At 40.7% G+C, this 23,670-nt stretch overlaps 1 protein-coding gene and 1 pseudogene across 1 annotated transcript in view; both read left to right on the top strand.

Moving 5' to 3' along the window:
* Positions 1–23,670, top strand: part of EDA (ectodysplasin A) — a 558,670-nt gene that overhangs the window by 270,717 nt on the left and 264,283 nt on the right. The gene's annotated exons all lie outside the window — the stretch shown is intronic.
* On the top strand, positions 13,259–21,757 carry LOC101641598 (annotated as a pseudogene).

Below are 23,670 nucleotides of genomic sequence, written 5' to 3'. Positions count from 1 at the left end.
TTTTTTTCCATGTCTAACACCAACTGTTGTCTCCCTTCACCCACTTTGCTATTGCCTACTCCCTTAGGAGGGGTTATATGTAGATCATTGTGATTGGTTCCCCTTTTCTCCCTCCACCTTCCCCTTCCCCTCCTGGTATTGCTGCTCTCATTATTGGTCCTGAGGACTTTATCTGTACTGGATTCCCTGTGTTTCTAGCTATTATCTGTACCAGTGTGCATGCTCTGGTGTAGCTGGATTGGTAAGGTAGGTAGTGGGGGAACATTCAAGAAATAGAGGAAAGTTGTATGTTTCATCAGTGCTATACTGCACAGTGACTGGCGCTTCTCTTCCTTGTGAACCTTCTGTAAAGGGATGTCCAACTGTCTAGAGATGGGCTTTGGGTCTCTACTCTGCACTCCCCTTCATTCAAATTGACATGATTTTGTGTTCTGGGTCTTTGATGCTTGATACCCAATCCCATCAACACCTCATGATCACACAGGCTGGTGTTCTTTTTCCATGTGGGTTTTGTTGCTTCTCACCTAGATGTCCACTTCTTTATCTTCAAACCTTTTAAGCACAAAATACTATATCTTTTGATAGCCAGGCACCATCAGGTTTCTTCACCACATTTGCTTATGCACCCATTTTGTCTTCAGTGATCGTGTCAGGGAAGGTGAGCATTACAGAATGCCAGGTTAATTGAACAAAGTGTTCTTGTGTTGATGGAGTACTTGATTGAAGGCCCAATGTCAGTCTGTTGCCTTAATACATAAGGAATAAACATATGTACATAGATCTATTTCCCAATCATTATATATAAATATATTTACATATGAACATACTTGTATTTAGACATCTGTAAATGCCGTTTGCCTCCTAGTTCTGCCCTCTATTTCTTTTTACTTTCCTCTTGTCCCACTATTCTGTTCAGCTTTCATTCCTGTTTCAGTAATTCCTCTCAGCTATATTGCCCTTGATCAACCCCACCAGGCATCTGATGCCCTTCTCGTCATCAATTTTAGATCACTTCTTGTTCCCCTGCCCCTGGGTTTGTTGACACCCTGTTCCTTTTCCCCAGCTCCCCCTCTCCCTTGCCCCCTCCCCCAGAACCCTAGGTCCAGTTGTTTTCTCCTCTGGATTGTTTAGCCCACTCATCTTATCTGTATAGACATGCAGGGGCAATAATAAGCACAAAAACAAGAGAGATCAAAACAAAACAATAAAAGAAAAGAAAAACCAATGACCAAAAAAAAATAAAAGCCTATAAATATTACTAGGTCTATTTGTTGACAGTGAGTGTTTTCCCATCGAGTGTGATAGGGTGCCATCCCCTGGCCCCAAAATCTATTTTTGGTATTCCCTGCAGACTTCATTGCTTTGCTCCCCTTGCTGCTCTGTTGCACACCCTTAGTGTTTTGCCCCAATGTGGTGGGGTCAGATCGGGCACAATTCCCACACTCTATCTTCAATGTTGTCCCCCATAGCACTATGGCTCAGTGAGGGCCATCGGGTCTCATGGTGGGGCTGGCCCTGTGGTTCTCTCTGTGCACGGGCTGCATTGTCCTCAGAGCTTGGTGGGCCATGATGTGCTCCACTCTCTCTCCTTCCCTCTTCCTTTTCTACTTTGTGCTCTGATCAGACATGCCCCTGTCCATGAGTTGTAACTTCAGTGTTGTCCTCTGGAGTGCATTCTTCTGGGAGGGGGTGTGTCCAACATACCAACATGAAGCAGGGAGCCAATAGAGAGGTCTGCGGGCCTGGCCCCAATCCAAACTACGTGGACACACACACCCCTGCCCCCAATCCAGTGATTTCTCTTTTCATCTCTTTGAAAATTTGGTTGAAGAAATTTGAAGGTCTTTTGTTGGAAGCATGTATGTTTATGGGTTTTTAGTCTACTGATCCCTTGATCTTGTTATGTCATGTACCTTGAGGTTTATTTTTTCAGGGTTTAGATGGCCACCCCTGCTTTTTGGGGATTGACATTTGCATGGTAACTTTTTTGCTATCCTTTGACTCTCAGTCTATTTTTGTCTGTAAGTTTGAGATGTGTCTCTTGATCGCAGCAGATTGACAGATTTTGTTGTTTTATCCATTCTGCTACCCTTTGTCTTTTAAAAGATGTGATTAAAACTGTTAACATTCAGCGTACTTAAATCTAAATGTAGATTCTTTTCTGTAATCTCGTACTATTTGTGTTTTGTATTTCCTCTTCTCCTTTATAGCATAATGTGTGTGAAGTTTATTTTTCTCTCCTATCTCCATTGGATCCTTCATGTTTTGAATACTGTTTGTAATGTGTTGGTTTCTTGGTTGTGTTACAGCCTGTGCTGGTCCCAAGTTTGTGTGCTGTGGTTGTTGGGGTTTTGCCCATAAAGACCTGGAAAGTATCTTTTGTAATGCTGGTTTTGTTTTTACAAAGTCTCTAAATGTTCCCTTATTTGAGAAAACTTTAATATCTTCTTCAGATTTGATAAAGAGATTCTCTGGAAAAGGATTCTTGGATTGCAGTTGTCTTTCAATTTCAGAACACATTTCTCCAATTTCTTCTTTCCTGCATGGCCTCTGAAGAGAGGTCTGAGCTTATTCTTATCCGTTTACCTTTATATGTGACTCCTTTTTTCTCTCTAGCCACTCTCATGATTCTCTCCTTTTCCTTGAAATTTGATAATTTGTCTAGTATATGTCTTGATGTCATTTTGTTTTGTGTGTGTTCTCTCTGCTTCCTCAATGGTTATTGTCTCCTCCTTTGTGATATTGTGTTAATTGTCTTCCAAGAATCCCCTTACTGTATTAACTAAAGGATTATTTATTTATTTCTTCTTGTTCATGGGCCCCAATAATTTGAATCATATATTGCTTCATCCTACATCCTCATCAGGCTATCTCCAGATACTTTTGCTTCTTTGTTTGACTCTTTCTCTCATTTGCTTAATTCTGTTGGTTATCTTCAAGATCACTGATTTGGTTTTCCATTTCTTCTATTGTATTGTTGATATCATTCACCATTTTAATCTATTTTTGTTATGTTATTCCTTAACTCCTGGAATTCCCTTTGGTGTGAGGATTCTAGTATCTATATTTTTTCATTAGTTTTCATGATTAATTCTAAAATTTCTTGTATGGCACTAAGTAATATTCTCACACATTTTTTCACTGGCATTTCAAGGGCTGCTTCTTTTGTGTAAACTGCCAGGTTTGGGTCATCTTCAGTAATTGACTTATGTTTCTCTAGATCTTTTACAGTAGCTGTTGTTGTTGACTGTTGCTTGTGTCACATCTTGTGTGAGCTGATGGTGAGCATACTATTCTGGGGTGTATAGTGGGAGAGGGGCTGGCTCATTTATTTAGGGCAAGGATCAGATAGATGCTGGAAATGTATTGTGCATAGATGAGGAGGGAGTTTTAGTTGAGTAAGTTGATTTGGATTTTGCTGCTCATGAGTAGGTTTTGAGTGGTGGTATTAATCATAGTAAGCTGTCCCTTAGTTATGGAAATTTTTCATGAGTTGGAGAAGGAGGTAGATGAAATTTTACTTGGTAAGTTAAAGGAGGCTGTGTGTTGTTGAGGTGGAGGGAAGAGGTTATCATGGTTAGGATAAGGGAGGGGTATAATGAATCTACCAGAGTCCATTACTAACCCTGTGTATTATGTAGAGAGTGTACCATCTTTTCAATATTGTGCTCATAATGGTGGATTCCTGCACAATTCAGAACTATCTGCTCTTTACATGTGGTCCTAGGGTGTAAACGGGCTATTATAGTGGATGTCCAAGGGAAGAGGGGCTTCTGATCAGTGGGCATCTAGCCTGTGGTGGAAAAATTCCAGGTTCCGTTTTCTTAGCCAGCATGAGGATACTTGTGTGTCCTTTCTCAAAACAAAGTAGGAACAATTCTACCAACCCCCCTGGAACCTTCCCCCCTGGAACCCTCTGTACTGCAGATTCCAGCAGCTCCTATGTTTCCTTGATGCTAGTTCTCTCTCCAACTAGCCAGAGTTATTTTTCTGTAGAGCAACTTGGGGAGAGACCTGGGCCTTTGTTAGGGATTATCACCAATGGAAGCACTGCTCCACTGGCCACTGCCATGACTTCCAATGTTCATGATCCCCAGGAGTTCTCATGTGTGTCCACAGGATGCACTCAAAACATAGATTGTCCTTAGCCATTCTTCAGGCTGGTGAGCCACTGAATATGGGGTGGGGGGAAGTGGGAGCAGCCCCTCAGCTACCTGGCCTGCAAAGCTGGTGATCCCACAGCGAGTTCCTCACACGTGGGATCATAAATTGGTGCCATATTTCCAGAGCTCCACCATTTCATTTTTGACGACTTACATTTTTTCTAGATTCAAAATGTATGAATTTCAAGTTCCAATTATTAATCAATGTCTCCAAATGTATCTTCTCTTTTTGAGTTGTGCTTCCTTAGCATATGAAGGTCCTGAAGGCTTTACTCCATCTATGTCATTATAGTTGACTGTGCTTTAAGAAGGTAGTTCTTCTTCAGTCATATTTTGAGTACTTTCTGGCACTCATCTACTGTTACTATAGCTGACAGTGTTCTTCTGCTACGACTAGAAGCACTTGCTGATGAAGATCAAGGAAATTTAAAGACAAAAATAAAAATCGTTATTGTTTAGAAAAAAAGAGTAGATGAGAAAAAAGAAAAATAACACTATGTGGAACTTAGGGCCTGCCTTTGTGAAGCATGAGGCCATTTGAATTCTGACTTGCTGGAGTATGGGGCCAAATGGCCTTTGCTGTGGTAATGAGTAGGGCTGACTAGCTAAGGCTGGCTGCATCCGAAAATGGCAAGTGAGTGCTGGTAACCAGAGGAAGAGCATGGGGGGCCTGGAGAGTGGGCCTGTTCCTTCTTCCTTTTTCTATAATTGTTCCCACAATCTCTGGGATGTGGATATTTCAATTCATTCCATTCTCTGAGATCACAGGCTACCTGATCTTTCTTTCATGCTAACTTACTCTTGGTTGTAGAGAGATCTGCCTGTGTGTATGTGTGTTCTCAGTCCGATATCTAGCTTTCAAAGTCTTAATTTTTACTTTCATAAATGCTGGACTATTATTTATTCCATAAATATTATCAGTTTAATGATATAATATTCCCCACATCTGAGGCAATACTCTGGTAGACATTCTCCTCAATGCCTCATTGAATTTTTAGTTTTTCCAATCTAACTAGCACAAACAATTATCATTTGGTGTGCAATGTGCTGATTATTGGAAACTCTTCCCTCTAATCTTTTTTAATGGTTTTCCCCTCTGTCGTAGAACAGTTTCCTTTTATGCACATGCTGATCAATTCTCTATGGAATCTTCAAATAGGTTTTCTTTCTGTGCTGCTCTCTACTCTATGCTACTCTGTTCTGTAAACTTTAGACACCTTGGACTGACACATATTCAACTCTGTTGGTTTAAGCCAGAGAGTCTGAGAAATGCCCAGAGAATTTGTTCTTCCTACACTGCAAAATGGAAGCAATCTCATGGCTGTGAGCTGGGAAAACATTAGACTCATTTGTTTTGTTTTCAGGCCCTCAAACTTTATTCTGACTATTTTCCTGATGGCCCATGCCTTGAAAAGAATTGTTTTGAGTATATTTTGTGGTTTTCTGTTTCTTTAGGGCTTTTAATTACAAAGTCAGTAGTTCATAGTTACCGTCTTTTACATGATAGTTTATCTTGAGCAAAAGTGTAGCTTTCATTTTTCAAATTCATTATTGTCTTCCATAAACATTTACACAGCAAATTATATTTTCATTTAACAACTCCTATAAAACTTGTTCGGTGTCATTGGTTATATGCATATATTTTAATCCAAGAGAAGCAAAAAATATTAAAAATAGAAAATAAACAAGTATGAGTTAAAATGGAAAACAAATGATAGCTTGTTTTTTATTCAAACAAATTCACTACTCTTAAGTTGATTATGACTCGAAGCAACCATATAGGACAGGATAGAACTGTCCCTATGAGTTTCTGAGACTGTAACTGTTGACAGGAGTAGAAAGCCTCATATTTCTCCCATGGAGAGACTGGTAGTTTTGTACTACTGATCTTGCAGTTACAAGCCCAATGCCCAATTTAATTATTATATGGCAACCTCAAAATCAAGAAATTTGAACCAATACCTTCAAATTCCATTACCTTATCACAGTAGTCTTTCTCTTCTCTTCTCAGGGTTTTAAAGATTTAAGTTCAAAAGCGTGTATTGTTGTTGTTGTTTTCCATTGAGTTGGATCTGACCTATAGCACAGCAGAACACAGCACCCTATGCACAGCAGAACAAAACAGTTCCCAGTCCTTCTCCATCCTCTAATTGTTTCTATGCTTGAGCCCATTGTTGCACCCACTGTATCAATCCATCTCCTTGAAGGTCTTCCTCTCTTCCACTGCCCTTCTACTCTACCAAGCCTGAAGTTATTTTCCATGAAGTGGTCTTTCCTGGCAATATGTCCAAAGTATATGAGATGTATATTAGTTCCTTTAATTAGCAAATGGATCATTTAAGGTAAAATCTAGCAAACTTAGTGGCTTTTCCAACTCAGATCTTTCTGATGTGGCCTATTGTGGTAGGCTGTACACATCAAAAGAACAAGATCTACAGAGTCTAGGTAGCCTATAGTATGGCCTTGGATCACCAAGGGCTGAAAAGAAACTCATTTAAAGGTGCATGATTAACCATATTCTTTTCCTTGGGAAACATAAAGGTGAGAAATAGATCTACGTGCATATATATATATATAGGTTTAGCGAAGGCAACAGATGGACATTGGACCTCCACTCAAGTACTTACTCAATGCAAGAACATTTTGTTCTATTAAATTGGCTTTCATGATACACACCTTCTGGACATGATCGTTAAAGCAAAGCAGATGCATAAGTAAATATGGAGAAGAAAGCTGATGGTGCCCAGCTATCAAAAGATATAGCATCTGGGATCTTAAAGGCTTGAAGATAAACAAATGACCATCTAGCTGAGAAGCAACAAAGCCCACATGGAAGAAGCACACCAGCCTCTGTGACAACGAAGTGTCGAAGGGATCAGGTATCAAGCATCAAAGAGCAAAAAAACATATCATTGTAAATGAGGGGGAGTTCAGAGTGGAGACCCAAAGCCCATCTGTAGGAAACTGGACATCCCCGTTCAGAAGGGTCTCAGGGAGGAGAGGAGCCCATCTGTAGGAAACTGGACATCCCCGTTCAGAAGGGTCTCAGGGAGGAGAGGAGCCAGTCAGGGGGCAGTGTATCAATGATGAAACATACAACTGTCCTCCAGTTCTTTAATGTGTCTTCCCTCCCACTGTCATGATCCTAATTCTAACTTACAAATTCGCCTATACAAGAGGATGTACGCTAGTACAGATAGGAACCGGAAACAGGGATTCCAGGACTGATGATCCTTTCAGGACCAGTGGTGAGAGTGGCGATACCACAGGGTGGAGGGATGGTGGTGTAGAAAGGGGGAACCAATTATAAGCATCTACCCATAACCTCCACTCTGGGGGACGGACAACAGAAAAGTGGATGAAGGGAGATGTCGGGCAGTGTAAGTTATGACAAAATAATAATAATTTATAAATTATCAAGGGTTCCTGAGGGAGGAGGGATCCGGGAGGGAGGGGGATAATGAGCTGATACCAAAGACTTAAGTGGATAGCAAATATTTTGAGAATTATTAAGGCAACAAATGTACAAATGTGCTTGACACAATTGATGTATGGATTGTGATAAGATTTGTATGAGCCACCAATAAGTACGAAAACAGAACATGTGTCAAACAGGATAGTCAAAGAGTAAGGAAGCATATGAAAAGGTGCTCTCAATCATTAGCTACTGTTGTGTTTTGGGGCCATGGACTCAACATCAACATAACCACCCTGTGTACAATACAGTGAAACACTGCCTGGTTCAGTGCTATCTTCACAACTGTTCTTTTGCTTGAACCCACTGTTATAATCACTGCATTAATCCACTTCCTCAAGGGTCTTTTTATTTTTCTATGAACTTTTAGCTCTTCATTTTTAAAAAATAAAATACTTTTATTGTGGGTTTTACATCTCTTATCACAATCCATACATTCATCCATTGTGTGAAGCACATTTGTACATATGCTGCCATCATTTTCAAAGCATTTTCTTTCTATTTGAGTCCTTGATATCAGCTCCTCATTTTTCCCTCCCACCCCCACCCACCCTCTCTCATGAACCCTTGATAAGTTATAGATTATTATTATCTTATCTTACATCATCCTCTGTTGGCCTTCACCCACTTTTCAGTTGTTCGTCCCTCTGGGAGTGTGTTATATATTGATCCTTGTGATCGATTGTCCCTTTCTCCCCCCACCTTCCCCTTATCCTCCTGGTATCGCTACTCTTATTTTTGGCCCTGAGGGTTTTATCTATCCTGGATTCCCTGTGTGTGCGCTCTAATCTGTAGCAGTGTGTATGTTCTGTTCTGATCTGATTTGTAAGATAGAATTGAGGTCATGAGAGTGGCTGGAAGTAGAGAAAAGTTGTGTGTTTCATTGGTGCTATACTGCACCCTGACTGGCTCATCTATTCCTTGTGACCCTTTTGTGAGGGGCTGTCCAACTGTTTATGGATGGGCTTTGAGTCTCCACTCCACACCCGCCCCCTGTTCACATTGGATATTATTTAATTCTGGGTCTTATATGCCTGATACCTGGTCCCATCAACACCACATGATCACACAGGCTGGTGTGCTTCTTCCATGTGGGATTTCTTTCTTCTCAGCTAGATGGCCATTTATTTATATTCAAGCCTTTAAGACCCCAGAGGCTATATCTTTTGAGAGCCAGGCACCATCAGCTTTCTTCACCACCTTTGCTTATGTACCCGTTGTGTCTTCAGGGATCGTGTCAGAAGGTGAGCATCACAGAATGCCGGATTTTTAGAACAAAATGTTCTTGCATTGAGGGACTACTTGAGTCGAGGTCAAACGTCCATCTGCAACCTTAATTTTTTTAAATTAAATAATAATTTTATTAGGGGCTCATACAACTCATCAGAATCTGTACATACGTCATTTGTGTCCAGCACATTAGTACATATGTTGACTTCATCATTCTTACAACACCGCTTTCCACTTGAGCCCTTGGTGTCATCTCATTTTCCCCCCTCCATCCCTGGTCCCCCCTCCCCCAGAACCCCTGATAATTTATAAATTATTATTATTTTATCATATCTTACCCCATCCAACATCTCCCTCACCCACTTCTCCACTGTCCGTCCCCCAGGGAAGAGGCCACATGTAGACATTGTCCTCTGTTCCCCCTTTCTCTCTCTCCTTCCCTCCACCATCTCGCCGTCACCACTCTCTCCAGTGGTCCTGGGGGGTTCATCTGTCCTGGGTTCACTGTATTTCCAGTTCCTATCTGTACCAGTGCACATCCTCCGGTACAGCCAAATATGTAAGGTAGAATTGGGATTATGGTAGTGAGGTGGAGGAAGCATTTAAGAACTAGAGGAAAATTGCATATTTCATCGTTACTACACTGCACTCCAATTTGCTCCTCACCTCCCCGCAGCCCTTCTACAAGGGGATGTCCAATTTCCCCCGGATGGGCCCTGGGTCCCCACTCTGCACTCCCCCTCATTCACAATGCTATGATTATTGGGGGGGCGGGGGGGCTTTGATGCCTGATACCTGACCCCTTCGCCACCTTGTCATCTTACAGGTTTAAACCTTAATTCTTAACATATAGATATAAGTACATAGATCTATTCCCCTCTCGTTATATATAAATATATTTACATATGCACATACCTGTATTTAGACCTCTATAAATGTCCTTTGCCTCCTAGTTCTTTCCTCTAATTCCTTTCACTTTCCTCTTATCCCACTAGCATGTTCGGCCTTCATACGGATCTAGCAATTCCTTGCTGCTACACTGCTCTTGATAAAGCTCCACGCAGCATCCCACACTCTTCTCTTCATTGATTTTAGTTCACTTGTTGTTCCCTTGTCTCTGGGCTGGTTCCACCCCTTTTTTTACTCCCGCTCCCCCTTCTCCTCTATCCTCTTGGAACCATCAGTCCTGCTCATTTCATCTACAAATTGTTTATCCCGCCTGTGTTATCTAGATAGACATGCAGAGACATTAATAAGCACAAAACCAGGCAAAGCCAAACAAAACAACAAAGGAATTCAAAACCAACAAAACAATAACAACAACACCAAAACAAAATAACAACAAAAATATGCCACTGACAACAATGGAAAAGCCTATAAATAGTTCAAGGTCTGTTTGTTGGCCTTTACAAGTGTTTTTCAATTGAATCTGATGGGGTGTCATGCTCTGTCTCCAAAGTCCATTTTTGGTATTCCCTGAGGATTTCATCACTTTGCTCCCTTTGCTGCTCTGTTGCATGCCCTCAGTGATTTGCCCCAATGTGATGGGGTAAGACCGGCCACAGTTCCCACACTGTCTGCAGCACTCTCAACTGTAATGCTGTGGTTCAGTGAGGGACATTGTGTCTCGTGGTGGGCCCGGCCCTGTGGTCCTCTCTGTGCCTTGTCTGCTCTGAGCAGGAATATCATCCTCAGGGTTTGGTGGTCCAGGAATAATTCCGCTCCCTCTCCATCATTCTTCATTTATTCTGTGTGCGTTAATGAGACATGCCCCTTTCCCCAAGCTGTAGTTTCAGTGCTGTCCTCTGTAGCGCATTTTTCTGTGAGAGGGGGATGTCCACATAGTTGTGATTGGGGCCAGCCCCGCAGACCTCTCTATTGGTTCCCTGGTACATGCTGGTATGTTGTATTCACATCTTGGTGCATCAAGTTGAAGCCTGGTCTCTCTCTTTCCCTCTCCTGTGGAGATCTAAACAATAATCTCCCCTTGGGTTGGTTTGTGGCCTGCTTCCCCCCCTACCCACTTCTTTTTTTCTCTCTCTTTCTTTCACCGTAATATATATTTGGCTGCCGTATGTATCCCTGGATTTGGTTTGGTCCCTGCCATAGAACCTGAACCTCACCCCAGGAATGTATGTATATAGTAGCTTTTCTCCTATGTCCCATTTTAAGCTTACCTCAGTGGACTTCTCCTTTTGTGCTTGGCTTACTTTGCTCAGCATGATTTCCTCCAGTTATTCCCATGTGGCAATGTGCTTCATGCGTTCATCACTGCTTTTTAGGGATGTGTAGCACTCCATTGTATGTATATACAACTGCTTTTTGATCCATTCATCCATTGATGGAAATTTGGGTTGTTTCCAAATCCTTGCCATTGTGAACTGTATCACAATGGGCATTAGAGCACAGATGTCTGGCCATGGTTTGTTTCTTGCCTCTTCTGAATATATGCCCAGTAGCGGGATTGCTGGGTCATATGATAGCTCAAATTCCACTTGTTTTACATATCGCCAAATAGATTTCCATAATGGTTGTACATACCTACAGATCCACCAGCAGTGGACGATAGTTCCTACCTCACCACAGCCCCTCCAACACTGGTTACTTTCTGATTTTCCAATTCTTTGAAGAAGGATGATGGTATTTGTATTAGGATAGCGTTAAACATATATAGTGCCTTGGGCAGAATTGACATCATTACTATAGTGAGTCATCCAATCCACGAGCATGGGATATTCTTCCATTTGTTGAGGTCACTCTCGGTGTCTTGTAATAGTGCTCTGTAATTTTCCTGATAGAAATCTTTTGTTTTTTCAGTTAGGTATTCCCCTGGGTATTTCAATGTGTGGTTGCCTAATCATCTCTTCTGTGATCTTATCTGATGTGTATAGCAGTCCAATAGACTTGTTGATCCTGGATCCTGCCACTCTGACACATTCCTGTATCGCTTCCAAAATTCCACGTGTGGACTTTTGGGGGATTTTCAATATATAAAATCATATAATCTGCAAATAACGAAGTTTCGCCTTTTCTTTCCCCAGAAGAATACCTATGATGTCTTTTCTTTGCCTTATGTTGTTAGCTGGGACCTCCAGTACAATGTTAAATAGGTGTGGGGACAATGGGAATCCTTGTCTGCTCCCCTTTTTCAGTGGAATGTTTTCTGTCTTTTTTTTCATTGATTATCACGTTAACTGTTAGTTTTTGTATATAGCTGGTATAATATTTATGAATGTTCCTTCCATTCCAATCTTCTTGAGTGTCTTAAACAGGAATGGGTGTTGGATGTTGTTGAATGTTTTTTCTGCAATCGATAATATCATGTCGTTCTTATAATTTTTCATGTTAATGTGGCAAATAATACTAATGGTTTTGTGTATGTATGAATGCCACTTGGTCATGGTGAAGTATTTGTTTTATATGCTTTTGTATTCTTTTGTCCAGTATTTTGTTAAGTATTTTTACATCGATGTTCATTAGGAATATTGGTCTGTAGTTCTCAATTCTTGTGCGATTAATGCCTGCTGTAGGTATCAGAGTTATACTGGCTTCATAGAAAGAGTTTGGGAATTTTCCGTCTTTTTCTATGTTCTGGAAGAGTTTGTGTAGGATTGGTGTCAGTTCTTCCCTGAATGCTTGGTAGAATTCTCTGAAGCTATCTGGCCCAGGGGATTTTTTTTGTTGGTAATCCCTTGATAATCTTGCCTATTTCTTCTATTGCTATGGATCTGTTGAGAGTCTTGCCGTCCATCTGGGATAATCTAGGGAGTGATTGTTTTTCCAAGTATTTGTCCATGTCTTCAATGTTGTTGAATTCATGAAATTTCAGCCCTTTGTAGTACTGCGTGATTATCCTTTGATTTCATTAGGGTCCCTTGTAATGCCCCTGCTTCATGCCTCTTCCTTGCTATTGAAATTTTTTCCTTCCTTTTGTTGGTTAAGTTTGCCAGTGCTCTATCAATTTTGTTGATCCTTTCAAAGAACCAACTTTTAGCTGCATTAATTTTTCCATAGTTTTTTTGTTTTCCCTCTCCTGTACCTCAGCCCTGATTTTCATTATTTCTTTCCTTTTGTTACGAGTAGGATTGTCCTGTTGACTCTGCTCTAATTGTTCTAAGTTTTGTGCCAGCATATCAACCGTAAGTCTCTTTTCCTTTTTCATGTGTGCATGTATTGCTATAAAAATTCTTATGATAAATGCCTTTGCTGTGTCCCATAGGTTTGGGTACGTCATACTTTCATTTTTATTGTTTTCTAGAAACTTCCTGATTTTATTTGTGATCTGTGCCATTACCCACTCCTTTTGCAACAGAGAGTTATTCATTCTCCAATTGTTTGCCCTTGTTTTCTTCATCGCCGTCTTTCTGTTGATGTCCAGCCTGATGGCATAATGGTCAGAGAGAGAAGTGTGTATTATCTCTATGTGGTTGAGTTTACACAGGTACGACATGTGTCTCAGCATGTGTTCTCTCTGAATTTGTGCCATCTTGGCTTGAAAAAAAGTGATTTTTTTTTTTTTTTTTTTGCATTTGGTGGGAAAGCTCTGAAAATATCTATCAGGTCAACTTCTTAAATTGTGCTGCATAGATCTGCAGCCTCCTTGTTAAGTTTCTTTTCCTGTGATCTGTCTTTTTCAAAGAATGGTGTATTAAAGTCACCTACTATAGTTGTTGAGGCTGTGATTTCTTTTTTCAACTTCGGAGTGTTTTAATTTCATGGATTTCTCATTGGGTACATATATTTATTATGCTCATTTGTTATTGGTCTACTGTTCCCTTCAGGATTATATAGTGCACACACACCCCTTGTGTCGTGTATGGCTTGTACATTAAGATCAATTTTGTCAGAGTTTAAGATTGCTACCCCTGCTTTTTTAAATTGTCATTTGATTGCTATATTTTTCTCCAACCTTTAATTCTCAGCCTGTTCTTGTCTGTAACTTGAGATATGTCTCCTGTAGTCAGCAGATCGATGGGTTGTTTCCTAAGCTAGTCTGCTATCCTCTCCCTTTTAATGCCTGAGTTAAGTCCATTGATATTCAGTTCATTACATCCATTTGTGGACTCTCTGATGTTATCTTGTACCTTTTGTGTTGGGTGTTTACCTACCTACCTATCTTATCAGCTTGTGTTTTGTGTGTGTATGTGTGGTTGATTCTTGCCTTCTTTCCACCATTGAGCTATTTCTATCTTGGGGGGCTGTTTTCTCTTTGTCGCCCTCTAGGTGGAGTTGTTCTATATGGCGGTCTCTTATTTGTGCTTGGTGACTGTTGATTTTCTGCCCGTACTAGGTCGTAAAGGATATTTTGTAGGGCTGGGTTTCTTTTCACATATTCTTTGAGTTTTTCCTTGTCTGGGAAGACTCTAACTCCTCCATCTTTCATAAAAGATAATTTCCCCGGATTTAGTATTCTTTGGTTTGCGTTATTTTCCTTCAATTTTGCAATATGTTACTCCACTCCCTTCTCTTCTTCATCGTGTCTGCTGATAGGTCGGAACATATTCTTATTTGGCTACCTATATACGTTACTATTTGTTTTTACCTAGCTGTTCTTATTAATTTCTCCTTTTCCTCATAGTTGGATCATTTAACTATTTTGTGTCATGATCACTTCTTCTTGGGATTCAGTCTGGTTGGTATTCTTTCAGCCTCCTGAATAATTGCCTAATTTTTATTTATTAAGCTGGGGGAGTTTTCCTCTAAGAATTCCCTTGCTATTTTCACTGTTGACTTCTTTGCTGTATCTTGTTCTGATAGTCCAATCATTATAATATTGTTCTTATTCATAGCATCAGACATAGATCTCAGATTTTCTTCGGCTTCTCTGATTGTCTTATATCACTGTCTCTCCTGTTTGTTGAAGTCTGCCTGGCTCTCATCTAGATCACTGGTGTGATTCTCTGCCTCCCCAAGTCTGTTGGCAAAGCCTGTTAAGTTGCTACTGGATTTTGTTATTTTAGCCCTTAGGTCTTGTATTTCCCTTTGGGGCATGGCCATTATCTCATCTATTATTTCATCCTTTTTCTGTATTTCTTCCCTCATATCCTGTATGACATGGAGCAGCATTCTGAAAATTTCTTTCTGTGGCAGGTCAATGTCTGTTCCTTCTAGGCACATCGCTATGTTCATGACTTCTTCTGGCATTGTGTTCTGTTTCTCCTGCTTTGTCGTTGAGTCTGTTGAGGCTGATTGCTGGTTATGTGTTGTTTTAGAAGACCCTGGTGTCATCTACAAGACAGTCAAAGAGCACTGGGCTCTTTTGGCACTCATATGAGTGCTTCTTCAAACTTTCTATAAGTAGCTGCACTGGGTGGTTAGACTACCACTGTATCTGTCTGTGGTTTCACTCTTACCCTATCCAACCAGTATTCATGGGACAGTGTTCGGTGGTTGTGGACCCACAAGGATTTTGCTTCACTGGCTGAAATCCCAGGAACCTGTGGTGGTGTGTTCCATCGAGCTTGGAGCTCCTCGGATGGTGTGTGGAGTTTCCTTCTGCAACTGGAGTGCCATGGAGGCTGGGTGTGTGTACCTTCCTTCGTGTAAAGCACCATGGATGGCAGAAAGAATTGCCCTAGTCAGAAAGATTGCCGTGGATTTGGGGCAGATGTTCCCACAGCAGTGTAGAGCACCACAAATTGTGGATATTAGTTCCCTCAGCACTTGTACGGTCTTGGGGTGTAGGCTGAAGTTACCCCAGCTGTTTGAGGGGTAGATTCCCTAGCCATTGGGGTGAAGTGGAGGCAGGCCCCATTTCCCCTGCTGTGTGTGAAGCCAATAAGTGTGGGCAGGAGTTCCCCCAACTGGGCAGCCAAAATTGCCCTAGGCTGAGGGGAGTGGTCTGGAAGCTGTTAGTGGCTTGTGAAAGGAAAGAGGGGGGAAAGGAAGAAAAAGAGAGAAAAAGCAAACAAACATAACAGCAAAAATAAAAAACAAATAACACACACAAAAGCAAAGATTAAAAACAAAAACAAACAAGTAAAATAACAAAAGAGGAAAACCTGAACCTGCTGAGACTGTGGCAGGCAGGAGAGAAGAGATAGAAGATGAAAAAAGAAGAAAAAGGGAATGAAGAAGAAAATAAAAAAAATTAAATAGCTAAGAGATTGCTGAGCCTAATGCTGTGCCATGTGCAGCAGTGCCTCATGTTGTGTGCATCACTGCCACAGGGGGCAGGCTGGAGCTCTTCCCGCTGTATTGGCAGAGTTGCCTGAGGCAGAGGGTATAGGTGCAGGATGCTAGCAGTGACCTATGGAAGGAAAGAGAGGGAGAGGCGAGAAGAAGAAATTTTAAAAACACAAGAAAAAATTAAAGGAAAACAAAAAGAAGGAAGGAAAAACACCACCGTGCTCCGTGAGACTGGCTGGTGGGAAAGAGAAGAGTGGAAAAAAAGAATAAATAAGAAAGCGATAGCTGATTCCTGATCACCTGAATGTGGGGCTGGAAGGGTTTAAACCCTGCCTCAAGGTGGCAGGTGGGTGTGCCCTTTTAGTGCAAGTCCCACAGTTGCTGGGAAGAATTTTCCTAGTTGGCTTGATCACCATGGAGACCAGGTAATGTTTCCCCTGCAACGTGGAACACTGGAGAGGGCTGTTGTAGCTGCCTTGTGCGGTGTGTAGCACTCCCACAGAGGACAGGCTGGAAATTCCCCCGTTGTTTGGGTGGAGTCACTCTTGGTGGAGGGTAGTGGCTCAGAAGCCAGCAGTGGTGTGTGAAAGGAAAGAGAGGCAGAGAATTAGAAAAAAGAAAGAAAAGGATAAAGAAAAAATGGGCCTATTGAGACCGACTGTGGTGAGAAAGAAAGAAGGGAGAGAGAATAAAGAGAGAAGGAAAAGAATCAAAATTAAGGAGATAGCTGAGCCCTGATCACCTGACTGTGGGACTGGAGGAGTTCCAACCCTGCCTCAAGGTGGCGGGGTGATGTGCCCGCTTGGTGGAGGTCCCACAGATGCTGGGTAGAATTACCCTCGTAAGCAAGATCACAGCACAAGCCAGTCAGAGGCTCCTTCGGTGGTGTGGAGCACTGGAGATGACTGCAACAGCTGCCTTGTGCCATACGAAGCACTGAAGCAGGCAGGGAGAAGTAACCTCGGCCATCCTCCAGCCTTGCAAAGGACATGCAGGACCTCCACAGCTGTGTGTAGGACCACTGAAGGCGGACAGTAGCTTCCCCCATTGGGCTTACAGAGTTGCCCTAGCTTGTGCCAAGACCGCTGATGTCCGAGTAGGTCAGAGAAGGTTTTTTTTATCCCCTGGCCAATTGAAATTGAATTAAATAAAATAAGCCATCTGGCTAGGGGCTCTCCATTTGTGCTCAGTGAAATTATTCTGAGACTAATGTTTGCTCCAGAGGCTCTTTGTTGTGTTGAAAGCCTCCAGGCTCTGTAGCTAACTTCTGGCATTCCTCAGCTCTGGCTCCTGTATTATGTTGATGTTTGCTAAAGGACCTGTTCTGCAGGTTTGTCTTGGAGTTAAACAATAAGCCTGGGATTTACAGTTTTTACCGAAAAAATATTTTCCCCTTTTTTATATTGGGCTTGTGGGGTGCTGTTATTTAGGGGATGTCATGCTGACCCCTTAGGAGAGGAGATCTAGTTTATTAGAGAGGTTGTTTTCTTCTCGGCCAAGAACTGAATTTGCCTACCACAGTATGTCTACCTGCTTGTTCTCTGCCACACTGTGATTAGACTCAAGTAAATTTCCTGAAATGTTTTCAATCGCTGCAAATCTATGGCTACTTGCACGGACCCTAAGAGTGCAAGGTAGCTAACAGTGAGATGAGCTCTGAGGTCTTGTGATTAGCTTTCAGAAACTCTCTTCAAGTCTTGGATTATGATCACTTTAGATGGTAGCCTGGAGGAATCACTGCTCGCTGCTGGACTAAGGTGCTGGCAGGGGCATGAGCCCAAAGTCCATGAGCCCAGCACAATGAATCTAGAGCTTCAGTGTGTTCTTGGTTCACTTTGTGAGTGAAAAATCCAAAAAGTCAGGGGTCTGGGGCAGACCTGAGTACCTTGATTCTAATTTTAGGACTCAGCCTCCTTGTCTTGTTCCCCTTATGTCTTAATTTTCTGGTCTAGCAGCAGGAGCTCTGAGTGGGTAAATCTACCTGGATGCCATTTTCCCTTGGCCTATTCCTCTACTCTAATCTTCATGACTTATTTTCTCATGGTGTTTAAGGGTATATTTTGTTGCTCTTGTTCAAGTTAATGAAGATGCTGTTTGTGGGTTGATTTCAGTTCATATGTGTGATGATGCTACTTGCGAGCCCTGGTGGCATAGTAGCTACTCATTGGGCTGTGATCCACAAGGTCGTCAGTTAGAGACCACCGTCCACTCCAGGGAGACACAGAGCTTTCTACTGCTGTTAACAGTTTCAGTCTCAGAAACTCACCGGGGCAATTCTACTCTATCCTATAGAGTTGCTACAATTTGGCATAGACTTTATGGTAGTGAGTATGGCGTTTTGGTTTCGTTAATTGCTATCAATTGCTTCTGATAACAAATTTTGCTGTTTTCCAAAGGTTTACTGTAGATTTGTTTCAAGGAATTTTACAATTTCTTCCCTTATTTAAACTATTACCCAATCAATCTTAGTGGTTTGTTGTTCATTTAACAATTATATAGTTTTGTACTCTTGTTCTTTCTGTTATTAATTTCTATTTTATAGTGATATTTTCGAGAAGATGAGTTATGGAATCTCAATTTTTAAAAAATAGTTTTATTGGCATATAACGCATACATCATACAATTTAATTATTCAGTCATATTAAGAAAAAATGCGCAATCATCACAATCACTACATTCAATTTCAGAAACTTTTTTTTCTTGTGTTCATTATTTTCAGATCCCCATCTTCCCCATTCTCTCCTGCCATGCCCCTAAATAGTTATTAATCAAGTTACTGTCTCTATAAATTTATCTATAAATTTTTGTATATTGTATATTTTCAAAAATCATATGAAACATAAACAAGACAACCAAAAAACAAACTCACTGTTATTTAGTTCATTCCTACTCATAGCAAGCTTTTGTGACAATGTAGGGCTTCCCTGTGGGTTTCTGAAACTGTAACTCTTTATGGGAATATGAAACTTCATGTTTTACCCAAAGAGCAGCTGGTGTTTTTGAATTGCTGATCTGGCAGTTAGCAATCCAATATGTAACCAGTTTGCCACCAGGAAGCATACAACAAAAAAACAACAATGATGACAAAACAAAACAAAGGATCACCGCAATAGAAAATGTTAAAAATTGAAACAACTTTAAAATGGTCCAAAAGTGAGATCACATGATTAGATGTATTACATTTTAACTAACCACATCTGCTATAATTGACTTTACAATGCTCTCTGTTTGATATCAATCCTATTCACATCCCTGGACTATGGTCAGAGTGGATTCACCAGAATCTCAATGCATGTGGAGACCCTGCAAATGGATTCTAGGCTTCCATTGTCATCCACAGCCTTCTGCAAACTGGGTGCTCACAATTTAAGCTCTCATACTGTCCTTCCTTCAAATTTGGTTTTTATTATTTACAATCCTTGGTTGGCACTGGGTGGTGTGCTTTTTTAATGGGGACTTAGTTGATGCCTCACTTAGATGGCTAGCTATTTTGCAAAACATTTGGTCTATTTTTGGGAATGTTCCATGTGCATTGGATAACAATACATACTATGTCATTGTTGAGTGGAACATTCTACATATATATTAGAGGTTGAGTAGTTTCATTGTGTTTTTAGCTTTTTTGTGTCTTTCTTGAGTTTTTGCCTGATGATTTGTCTTTCCTTAAGAGTAGTATATTGAAGTGTCCCACTATTGTTGCCTTAGAGTCTGTTTCTCTCCTGAGTACTGTGAGAGTTTGATGTATTTTTGTCACCTTTCACTGGGTGTATATGTTTCCTTGTTTTATTATTTCTTTATTCATTACGTAATGTCTTTTTAGTCTTTCATGATTTTTTTGCCTCTATGTTTATGTTATCAGAGCCATGCCTGCTTTTTTTTGGTCATTTGTTTGATATGCTTTTGTCCAGACTTTGATTTTTCCGTTGGTTTTTCTCTTTGTGCTTTACGTGTGTTTCTTATAAGCAACATATTGATAGGCTTTGCTCTTATCCTTTCTGCTACTCTCTGTCTCTTGACTGGCGCATTTAAACCATTAATGTTCAGTGGCATTATTGATATGTATAGTTTTGTTACTGTCATTTATATGTTTTTCTATGGCGTTATTGGTTTCTTTGTTCTTGCTACATTTCTGATATTTTGTATGTTGCTTTGAGCTGTGTTTGTTTTGTGTGGAGTTGTCTTTAAAGTCGGTCACCTTGGCCATTCTCTTTGTTCATTTCAGTTCCTATCTATTCAACTTAAAATATATCATTCTTATCTATATTCTAAGCCATCTTTTGAAATCCACTTGAATTTACTGCCCATCATATAAGTCCTCCAGTTATTTAGTCTTTCCTAAAATCAAATCAGTGAAATTTAAAAGCTAACTCTCATATTTTCAAAGTTTTTCATAAATAGGTTTAAGCTTTCCACACTCATGTTGTTCATATAAAATAGACGCTGCATTTTCTTGTGGGAGCCACCGTGTTGAGAGCAGCTTGGTCTTTTCTCTTCGTCATTGCGTGTACTCTTCCACTGATCTCAGTGTACTGTGAAAAGATTGAATCATGTGGCAAAGATATTGCTTTTCCAGATGTGTTCAAGGCTTCCATCCAACTGGATATCATGAATTTTGTTCACACCAACCTGCGCAAGAACAAAAGGCTACCCCATGCTGTCAGTGAATTGGCACGTCATCAGACCAGTGCTGCTTCCTGGAGTAGTACCTGAGCTGTGGCGAGAATTTCCAGAGTTCAGGACAGTAGGACACACTGTTCTGGCCAAGGTGCTTTAGGAAATATATGTTGTGGACGTTGCATGTTTGCACCAACCAAAATCTGGAGTCGTTGGCACCAGAGAGTTAACACAATGTAGAAGTGCTATACCATCTGGTCCTATCTGATTGCCTCCACCTTGCCTGTGCTGGTCATGTCTAAAGGTCATTGTACTGGGGAAGTTCCTGAACTTCCTTTTGCTGTCAAAGACAAAATATTAGGCTACAGAAGGCAAAGGGAGTTGTTGTGCTTCTTGAGAAACTTAAGACCTGGAATGATATCAAGGTTTATGCCTCTCAGTGATTAAGAGCGTGCAAGGCCAAAATGAGAACCCATCAGTCCAGTGCAGGGACAGTGCATTATTCACAATGAAAATAATGCTATCATCAAGACCTTCAGGAACATCTCTGGAGTTACTGTGCTCAATGTCAGCAAACTTAACACTTTGAAACTTTCTCCTGTTGGAAACGTCGGGGTTTCTGTATTTGAACTGGAGGTGTATTTTGCAAGTTGGATGAAGTGTATGGCATTTGGCAGAAAGCTACCTTCCTAAAGAGTAACTGCAACCTTCCCATACACAAAAAAATCAACACAGACCTTAGCAGAATTTTGAAAAGTCCCAAGATTCAAAGAGTCCTCTGAGCACCAAGCAAGAAATTTCATCACAGAGTCCTGAAGAAGAACCCACAGAAAAACCTGAGAATCATGTTGATTCTCAATCCCTATGCAAACACCTTCTGCAGGAACACCATTCTTCTGCAGGACTTGAATCACAAGCTCAGGGTGGCTGAGGCATCAGCAGCATTAGAGGCTAAATCAGATGAGAAAGGAGTTCCCGGCAAAAGCCTGTAGTGAGGAAGAAAGGAGGAAAGAAAGTGGCTTCTGTGAAGAAGCTGAAGAAGACTGTCATGGGAAAGAAGGCTGCAACTAGAAAGAATTCATATGTTCAGAAGAATAAACTGGCAGAAGAGAAAACTGCCACAGAAGAAAAGAAGCCTGATGCATAAACCCTTCATTTTATTCCATACAAGTTGTCTTTTTGGACAGCTCATTCTGAACAAAGACCTAATTGAAGCAACAGTGAGGAAAAAATAAAAATAAAATCGATCCTGCTAACAATATCATATGTTAATTATATTTCTAAACTAAAGACTCTCATTTTAGCAACGTTGTAGAGTACACACTTAACAAACACATATCAGTTGGGCTTGTATGTACCAAAAATGATACATATGAAAGGGAAATTCATGGGGGGGTTAATCCATATATAGTAATACTTATGAGAATAAAATACCTGGAAATATATATAATCAAGGAGGTGAAGAACTTAGACCATGAGATTTATAAAACATTGCTGAAATATACTAAACCAAACTCATGTTATCGGGTTGATTGTTATTCATAGTAACCCTATAGGACAGGGTAGAACTTCCCCTGGGTTTCTGAGACTGTAACTCTTTACAGAAATTGAAAGCCTCATCTTTCTCCTGAGGAGAAGTTACTCATTTCAAACTGCTGACCTTGAGATTAGCACCCAACATGTAACCTAATGTGTAACCATAGACTTAAATAAATGGAAATCTATGCCATGTTCATGGATTGAAAGACAAAATATTGTTATGATGTGAATACTATCAGAAGTGATCATTAGATTCAACATAATTCTGATAAAATTTCTTACAGCTTTCTATAGAGAAATAGTAAAACAGTGAAAGGTGCCACAAATAACTAACACAATGTTGGAAGTGAACTAAATAGGAGGACTCACATTCCTGATTTTAGGACATATTCTAGAGCTACAGTAATTAAAACAGCCTTTTTATTTATTTATTCGAAATTAACATTTTATTTCCTATGTAGGAGATAATTATCCTCAGGATAAATGTTGTTTTGGTTGTCAGGTGTCATTCAGATAGCTCAGTTCATAGCAACTCTATATACAACAGAAGAAAACACTGCCCAGTCCTGTGCCATCTTCCAATTATTGTTATGATTGAGCCCAATGTTGCAGCCAATGTGATGATCCAGCTTGTCAGGAATCTTCCTCTTTTTGCCAACCCTCCACTTTATCAAGTGTGATGTACTATTGCCGGCGCTTGTCTCTCCTGATAATCTGTCCAAATTCCTTAGCATAACGTAGTGAGTGCTTCCAAGAATGCAGCTGTTTTTTTGAAACATTCCAATTGGCTTACCATCAATTTATAGAGTTTTATTTTTCAATAATTACTTCAGTGCAGCTTGGACTACTTTACTCCATACCATTGGTTCTTGATCATATGCTACTTCTTGAAATGGTTGAATATCAGCCAATTATTTTTGATGCTGTGACTCTGTATTTTTCTTTTATTGGGGGCCCTTACAGCTCTTATCACAATCCATACATACATATATCCATTGTATCAACACATCTGTACATCTTTTTTCATCATCTTTTTCAAAACATTTTCTTTCTACTTGAGCCCCTATCATCAGCCCCTCATTCCCCCCCCTCTCTCTCACCCTCCCTCTTCCATGTCCCCTTGATAATTTATAAATTATTATTTTTTTCCATGTTTTACACTGACCGCTGTCTCATTTCACCCACTTTCTGCTGTCCCTCCCCTTGGGATGGGGGTCATACGTCTATCACTATGATCAGGTTCCCCGTACTCGACCCCCAACCTTGCCTGCCTAGTATTGCTGCTCCCCTTATTGGTCCTGAGGGGTTTATCTGCTCTGAATTCCCTGTGTTTCAAGCTCTTATCTGTACCAGTATGTGTGTTCTGGTCTAGCCAGATTTGTAAGATATAATAGGGGTCGTGGTAGTGTTGGGGGCGGGGGAAGCATTAAAGAACTAGAGGAAGATAGTGTGTTTTCTCAGTGCTATATTGCACACTAACTGGCCCTTCTCTTCTGAGTTAGTTAATTGTACCAACCTGGC

Source organism: Echinops telfairi, unplaced genomic scaffold, assembly GCF_000313985.2.
Source record: "Echinops telfairi isolate 266 unplaced genomic scaffold, ASM31398v2 ScPeMD7_7415;HRSCAF=8453, whole genome shotgun sequence".
Taxonomy (NCBI): Eukaryota; Metazoa; Chordata; class Mammalia; order Afrosoricida; family Tenrecidae; genus Echinops; species Echinops telfairi.
This window is presented reverse-complemented; position numbering and strand designations above follow the sequence as displayed.